The 7,604-nt window shown below is 33.8% G+C and overlaps 1 long non-coding RNA gene across 3 annotated transcripts in view; it reads left to right on the top strand.

The window, feature by feature from the left end:
* LOC132176168 (uncharacterized) overlaps nucleotides 1–5,631 on the top strand; it is an 11,625-nt gene extending 5,994 nt beyond the window's left edge. For 2 of the 3 annotated variants that reach the window (XR_009439496.1, XR_009439494.1), the window contains one exon: nucleotides 4,891–5,631. This is a non-coding gene — a long non-coding RNA (uncharacterized LOC132176168). Of the gene's footprint in view, nucleotides 1–653; nucleotides 730–4,890 lie in introns of all 3 variants that reach the window. The other variant, XR_009439497.1, reaches the window with a different exon arrangement.
* Nucleotides 5,632–7,604: the final 1,973 nt, after the last annotated feature.

The raw sequence follows: 7,604 nt of genomic DNA, 5'->3' as shown, positions 1-7,604 counted from the left end.
TATTCCTCGTAGAGGATTTTGTGTTAGTTTCATTGTGCTTAATTGAAGTCTACCGAAATAGTCCGGTAAAGGATAATCATGTTGAAGAAAATTGTGAGTGAGGAGACGAGTTGGAGGCTTGTTGATTTTAAAAAGTCAATGTCTTGCATTGGTTTGTAAGTGTTCATAGTTTCTATAATCTCTGAACATGTTTTCATAGTGATTTCCTTAGTTTTGTTGCTTCAGAGTGGTTTTACTTTTAAATCGTTTTCTAAAAGGCTTTCTCTTTGTCACTAAAATCCTTGTGTGTGATTGTTTGCTTATTTTAAAATATACGTTAATTCTGCATAAACTGTGATATGTTCCCTGTTAAGTGTTTTTCAATTACTAACTTGAAAATTGTTATGGATGTTAAGAATCTTGAGCTTGAAATGGATAATTTGTTGAAATCTTTGAGTGATTCGCATGCTGTGTGCAATACTTTCAAATCTAAAAACCATGTGTTAATTGTTAAGAATAAATCTCTTCAAAATGATCTGATTGAATCTAGAACTCACTTCTCTAGTGAAAAGCTAAATAAAATGTTGCATGTTTAGAAGCGTTCTAGTGACAGATCTGGTTTAGGATTTGATAAAACTATCTCTTTGTCTTCTAATCATGCTTCTACTTCAAAGACTGTTTTTGTTAAGCCAATGAAAGTAGAAGAATCTTCAAGTGAAGGAAAGCAAGCAGTTGCTTTGACTCTTTAAGGTAAGAAATGTAAGAAAATTTTCATTGAGCTTCATACATCTTACCTTAAGCCTAGAGTCTTGTATCCTCCTAAGAAATTACCTTATTAAAGGTTTGTCCCTACATGTCATCACTGCGGAAAAATGGATCACATTCAACCTCAATGTTTTAATTTGAAACCTCATATGCATATAAATGAAAATTCATATTCTAGGAAAGAAAGTGAGGGTTTGGTCATAATGATGAGAGAAGTACTATCTAAGTTAGATAAGTTTGAGCAAAACCATAAGTCTAGACCTAAGATTTCTCAAGTTAGGTGAGTTTGGTCATAATGGTGGTGAATGGTATCATCCTTATGTTAGGTGAGTTACTAACATGCTTAGGATTGGTTGTCATGCATTCGGTTGAATATCCTAGAGCATGTTGTTGTCTTATGCTTTGTTTTGTTATTTATTTTTCTTTTTTGCATCGAGTTTGTTTGCATTTTTTTTTTTGAAAAATTTCAAAAAGTTGTTGGTTCTTTTTCTTTTCTCTTTTTTGTCTTATGCACCTAGATAATCCATTAATTTTTCATGTTGCTTTCGTGGATTTAATTCCTTGCATCTTGGAATGTTTTTAATATACATGAGATAAAATTTGTTCATTTGACTTGTTCTTGTGGTTACCTAAAGCCTGAACTTATGTGGTACGTTTTGCCTATGTTCTATTTCTTGTGCACATTTAAACTTAAATTGAGGTTTTGCTTAACTTTATTTGTGAGGTTTATTAGGTAACCATATGAGGTTTTTGACTAGTCATATTTTTTCAAATTGACCATATCGCTAGTTAAACTTAGGGCTTATAAATTTTTGCTTTCTCTTTTGTGATCAGCACCAACGGTTTAAGGGCACTTTCTCATAGAGAAAAAGAAACAAAATAGTGAAACAAATAAAATTAAAAGATCACAATCCAAAAATAATTTATTTTGCTGTGTCAAATTTGTGCAATTTGTTTTACAAAGAGAAATGTATAGGATGAGAGTAGGTAAGCCCTAGTATGATAAGGTTTGACTTTTGATTTGATATACTTGTCAAAACCTCATGGTGGTGAATCTTTCTCCTCATTTTGTAAGTTATAATTTTTCTCTTTGAATGGCTTACTCACACACCACACAAGCATGGGTTGAATGGAACATTTTTCTTTGCTTGGGTTAAGCAATATGAGTTTCTTACAAATTCTAGTCTCATGTATATTTTGCATATTTGGAGCATGTTTGGAATATTCATTGTGAAATACATGAGTCATTGATGTGTGTATCATGTGTGTTCATTTGACTTTTAAGGAAGGAAACCTTTTTTTTTTTTTTTGGTGATAAATGAGTTATACATTGAGGGGGAGTTTGTGTTGATGTGCCTCCATGATCTGCATTTAACTTCATGCATTTTTCGTTTAAATGTGATCATGAGTTTTTCTTATGTTATTCCTGTTTCACATATGCCTTTATGTATCTTGTGAAGTGTTTAAGGAAACATGAACTTTTTGTCATTCTGTGACAAAAAAGGAGTAAAGATGGAGAGATGATGAGATGTCTCAGCATATTGGCTTTGTCATCGAATTGCCAAAGGGGGAGTTTATTAGTATTTTAGTTGGCTTAATTCGGTTCTAAAATGGAGAGGCTCCTGTCCACAGGCTCAAACATTGATATAAAATGCTCATAATCCAATCTCCATCGTTCACAATGAAAATTCTCGTTTCATGAACATCCTCACAAAGTTTCAGCTCAGTTGGACTACAAACGCTCATTGATCGGAGTTGTTGATCAAGGTCGGACAACATTTTCAAAATGCAGGTTTCACCCACTGCATGGCCTATCCGGACTGGACAGTAGTTCTAGAAACTCAGTTTCTGTCCTCTGCAAGGCCCTGTCCAAACAGCCCACTAACCTATCCGAGAAACCGTGTTACGCCCCAAAATGTGATTTTACGTGTGTCGGTGTTTAGGGTTTTGGTGTGTGATTATACATCTCATTTAAGAGAGATGTACGAAATTAGAGGCTAGGTTTCGTGAGAGGCTGTACTGAGAGAAATCTATCGGAAAAATCCGGTAAAGGAGAATTTCATTGAAGAAGATTGTGAGCGAAGAAATTTTCTAAAAAGTTTCCTGTTCATCACCAAAATCGTGTGATTGTTTTTATTTTTTGTGATTATTTGAACATTGATAATTTGAACACTGATAATTCAACTTCTAACTCTTTTCATCACAAATAAATGCGAACCAATTTCTATACTTGGTTTCTCCCTTCGCTTCTTCACTATAAAACAGATGAAGATGGCTATTACCACAACAGCAAGCCCAACTATAATGATTGTAGTTAGAGATTTGTGACTCCCTTTACCTGCGAAGATTAGAAATATATATTTGTGTCGGAGATCTTATCAAATTTTTTTTTTTTGAAGACTTATCAAAAGAAATATATATTTGTTCACATTAAACTATATTAATTATGGGGGTTGAATTTAAATTTAAGCGGTGGAATACATAGAAAGAGCTAGCTACCATATATAATTAACATTTGTTTTGAAACTCAACAAATTATGCACTTAAAAGTTAAGGAACTCTAATATCCAAGTCGGACAAACAACAAGAAATAATAACGTAAAAATTTATTTATTTATTTTTTAAAAAGTATGATCAGGAAAATAACAAACAAATTCAAGAAACAGCTAGCTTGCTAGCTAGCTGGAGGCGGTACTTGAAGTTGGCGGCGATGGTGGTGGTGCTTCAGCTGTGGGGTCGTAGAAGGCGTAGATCCCATGCCTAAAATTACAGCTAGGCCTATTAACTCTCCCATGCCTAAAATCACAGCTAGGCCTATTAACTCTACCACCTTTCTCCCTAGCATAATAGGAATAGGATCCTTTCCAATTCAAAATGGACTGGAGAATATTTAGTTCATGGAGGTACAAATAGGATACCTATCCACTAACTAAAAATAATAATAAAATATTATTTTAGATTTAAATAAAAATCAAATAATAAAATATTAAAATTTTAAGAGGTGGTTGGCCACTCCATTGGGTGGTGGTCTGGGGTGGCCGAAGCCAACCCATGGCCCTTGGGAGGCCACTCCCAAGGGCCAAGTCTAAAAAAAATAAAAAAAATCGTTTGGCCCTTGGGGGTGGCCAGACCACTCCCAAGGGCCATGGGGGTGGTTTCAGCCACCCTAGACTGGTCCGGCCACACCCAAGGGCTAAGCAAATTATTATTATTATTATTATTTAGATTTGGCCCTCGGAGGTGGCCCTCCAAGGGCTATGGGGTGGCCGAAGCTACCCTAGCCCCAAACTGGGGTGGTTTGGCTACCCTTTAATATTTTATTATTTTGTTTTTTATTTTTATTTAAATTTAAAATAATATTTTATTATTATTTTTAGTTAGTGGACAGATGTCCTATTTGTGGCTTTAGGATTTCTAAGAAAAAATTATAGCCATGAACTAGATATTCTCCAATCCATTTGGACCGGAGATGATCATATTCCAGCATAATCCTATTCTAGCATAATACTTCCGGAAATTTCCAAAAGCCCTACTCAAGCAATAATTACAGCCTTGCTCAGACAAATCAGCTGCACAATTGCATAGAAGGTATTGAAATTTAGTGCTGCAGCATGTCCTACTGCAAACTTACGAAAGAACCAACTGCTGCAGCTCCATATCTTAGGCTTTGCAACAAGCTCAAGAGTTGGTTATTGAATTGAGCCCTTGCTTCGTTTGAAACGTTATAGAGGTTCCCCATAGAAAATTCAGGAGCATCTTCCATGGTGCTAAATATGTTGCGGCCTGAGTAGCGCAACATGCACTCGTCATACGATGATATGGCTTCCTTGTGAGTGGGACAACGTTGTGTGAGAACAAACCACAGCTGCTATGCATGTGTTCAATCTGCTTCTAATAATGAATCAAATAGGGTTAGTGATCTTCAAAACTCCTTCGACAATTTGATGGAAAGAAAAAAATTGTGCTTAGAAATACTAACCTGAAAATTGTTGAGGATGTTAAGAATCATGAGCTTGAATGAGATAATTTGTTGAAATCTTTGAGTGATTCACATATTTTAGCCAATTAATTTATATTTGTTAATCTCATACTTTTGTTATTTTGTGATGTTTTGTTTTCTTTTTGTGTTTTTTTGTCTTTTTATAGGTTTCTAGAAAAGTTACAAGCTTAAAAGGCAATTTGGGAAAAAGTTGGAAGCTTTGGGCTTAAAGCACAATTGGAGAAGATCTAGAAGATGTGGTTAAGCATAACCAATCATAATTGAGGACCTATATGATGTGGTTAAGTTTAATTAAATCAATAAAATAATTAATTCGGAATTTCTCTAATTGGAGTAAAAATCAGATTTGATTCAAATTTGGATTCTGCACATGTTTCAGTATTTTGACCATAACTTTCTGCTCAAGTATTGGATTGAGGTGAAACAAGTGGCTCTCGAAAGCTAACTCAAAATGCTACAAATCATTACGAAATAGGATTTTCCTATTTCAGATGTATGTTATGCCAAAATTGTCCTGTAATATAAGAACGCAAATCTAAACGAATCCTATTCTGATTTGTACTTGAATTTATCCTAATTGAACTAAGAGATAAACCTCCGAATTTCCTAGGATTACTAGGGTTTCTAGGTCTTTTCTATGCTCTATAAATAGACCCTCTATTCTACAGATTCAATGGTGGAGAAGCAGACACAAGCTCTGAAAAAGAACTGAAGGTTAGATCAAGAAGAGTTTGAGTTTTTCTTCTCCTCCCCTTTTATTTTTGTTATGTAGTTAGTACTTTAATTAGGGCTAGTTTGAAGCCCTAATCATGTTTGTTTAGGATTACAATATTGGCGCATTTGCCACAATTATATTTTGGGTATTTAATTTGATTAATTCATGTTTACTTGAATTCTTCATATGTGTGTGTCTGATTACCATATACGTGTGTTTGGATTTATGTTATTTAAGTCAATTATGATGACCGAGTCTTAGGCTTAATAAAGTGACAAAAGAATCCCATCACGGGTTCTTGGGCTAATCAACATGGGGAACCGGGAGTAAATACCATGTTCTAGGCCTTGTGTGATTGGCGATTTCCATAGATCTATACTTCCTTAACGAACAACTTAGTAGATACCATGCTAAATCCTTTGAGGAATAAAAGACCTAGAGTAGATACTATGTCTAGTTCGCCGTTTAGGGAAATCAATAGCTTAAGGAGTAGATACCATGCTCTTAGGTTGACAAACATTGAATATCTAGAAATAATTAGAATATTGGCATATTGTTAATCTTATTTGAGTATGGTTAGTGATGGATTTTAAAACCCTAATCATTTTTAGTTTAGTTAATCTTTTATTTTATTTATTTATGTTAATTCAATTAGTGACAATTATTTTAAAACTGTTAATTAAATAAGAAAATACATTATAAGCATAATTTATTAATCCTCAAGGAAATGATCTCGTATTTGCTTGCTATACTATCGTTTTGATTTTGTGCACTTGCAAGTAAAACGTACCAAATTTTTTCCTATTAACTTAGGTAGGTATTTGGCATAACAACATGCTGTTTGCAATACTCTCAAATCTGAAAATCATGTGTTAATTGCTAAAAATAAATTCCTTCAAAATGATCTGATTGCATCTAGAAATCGAGTAAATTCTCTAGTGAAAAACTTGATCAAATGTTGCATATTCAAAAGCATTCTAGTGACAGATCTGGCCTAGGATTTGATAAAACTTATTCTTTGTCTTTTAACCTTGCTTCTACTTCAAAGACTGTTTTTGTTAAATCAGTGAAAGTAGAAGAATCTTCAAGTGAAGAAAGTAGGCAATTGCTCCGACTCCTCAGGGTAAGAGAGGAAAGAAAATCTACATTGAGCCTCATGCATCTTACCCTAAATCTAGAGTCATGCATCCTCCTAGGAAACTACATTCTCAAAGGTTTGTCCATACATGTCATCACTGTGGAAAAATTGGTCACATTCGACCAAACTGTTTTAATTTGAAACTTCATGTACCTAAAAATGAAAGTGAGGGTTTGGTCTTGATGATGAGAGAAATGTTATCTAGGCTAGATAAGTATGAACAAATTCATAAGTCTAGACCTAAGATTTCTCAAGTGTAGGTTAGGAAGGATGATATCATTCACCTTTTGAGGATGAGTGGCAGTGATCTCACCTTATGTTAGGTGAGTCAATAACATCTCTAGAATTGATTTTATTACATATCTTTGCATATCGTAGAGCATGTTGTTTTCTTTTTGCAATGCATTTTTGTTTTTATTTGTTTTCCATGTGTTTTCATTTTGTGTGCATTTCATTTGCGAAAAATTTCAAAAAGACAAAAATATTTTTCTTTAGTTGTTTTTTTTTCTTTCTTTTGTCTTATGCACCTAGATAGTCCATTAATTTCTCTTGTTGCTTTCATGGATTTAATTCCTTACATCTTGGAATGTTCTTAATATGCATGAGATGAAAATTTGTGTCAATAGACTTGTTTTTGTGGTTACCTAAAGCATGTGATACATTTTGCCTGTGATTTTCTCTTGTGCACATGTAAGCTTAATTTGAGACTATTTCTAACTTTAAGAGAAAATTACAGTTTACCTCCCCAAAGTTGACAGCGTTTTTTAATTCGAACACCAAAATTTTAATTTTTGCAATCTACCCCCCCAAAGTTTCAAATTTTTGCAATTTGACCAATTGTATCCAAAACTTCCCATATTGCCCCTAATATTTTTTTTTTTTTTTTAAAAAAAAAAAACAATTCGGGGTGGCCGTAGCCAACCCTTTAGCCATCTGGCCATTTTTGCATCCCCAAATTTATTTATTTTTTTCATAAAAAATAAAAATTATGGGCAATATAGAAACTT

Source organism: Corylus avellana, chromosome ca1 (assembly GCF_901000735.1).
Source record: "Corylus avellana chromosome ca1, CavTom2PMs-1.0".
Lineage (NCBI taxonomy): Eukaryota > Viridiplantae > Streptophyta > Magnoliopsida > Fagales > Betulaceae > Corylus > Corylus avellana.
The sequence above is the reverse complement of the archived record's forward strand: the minus strand, read 5'-3'. Positions and strand labels throughout refer to the sequence as shown.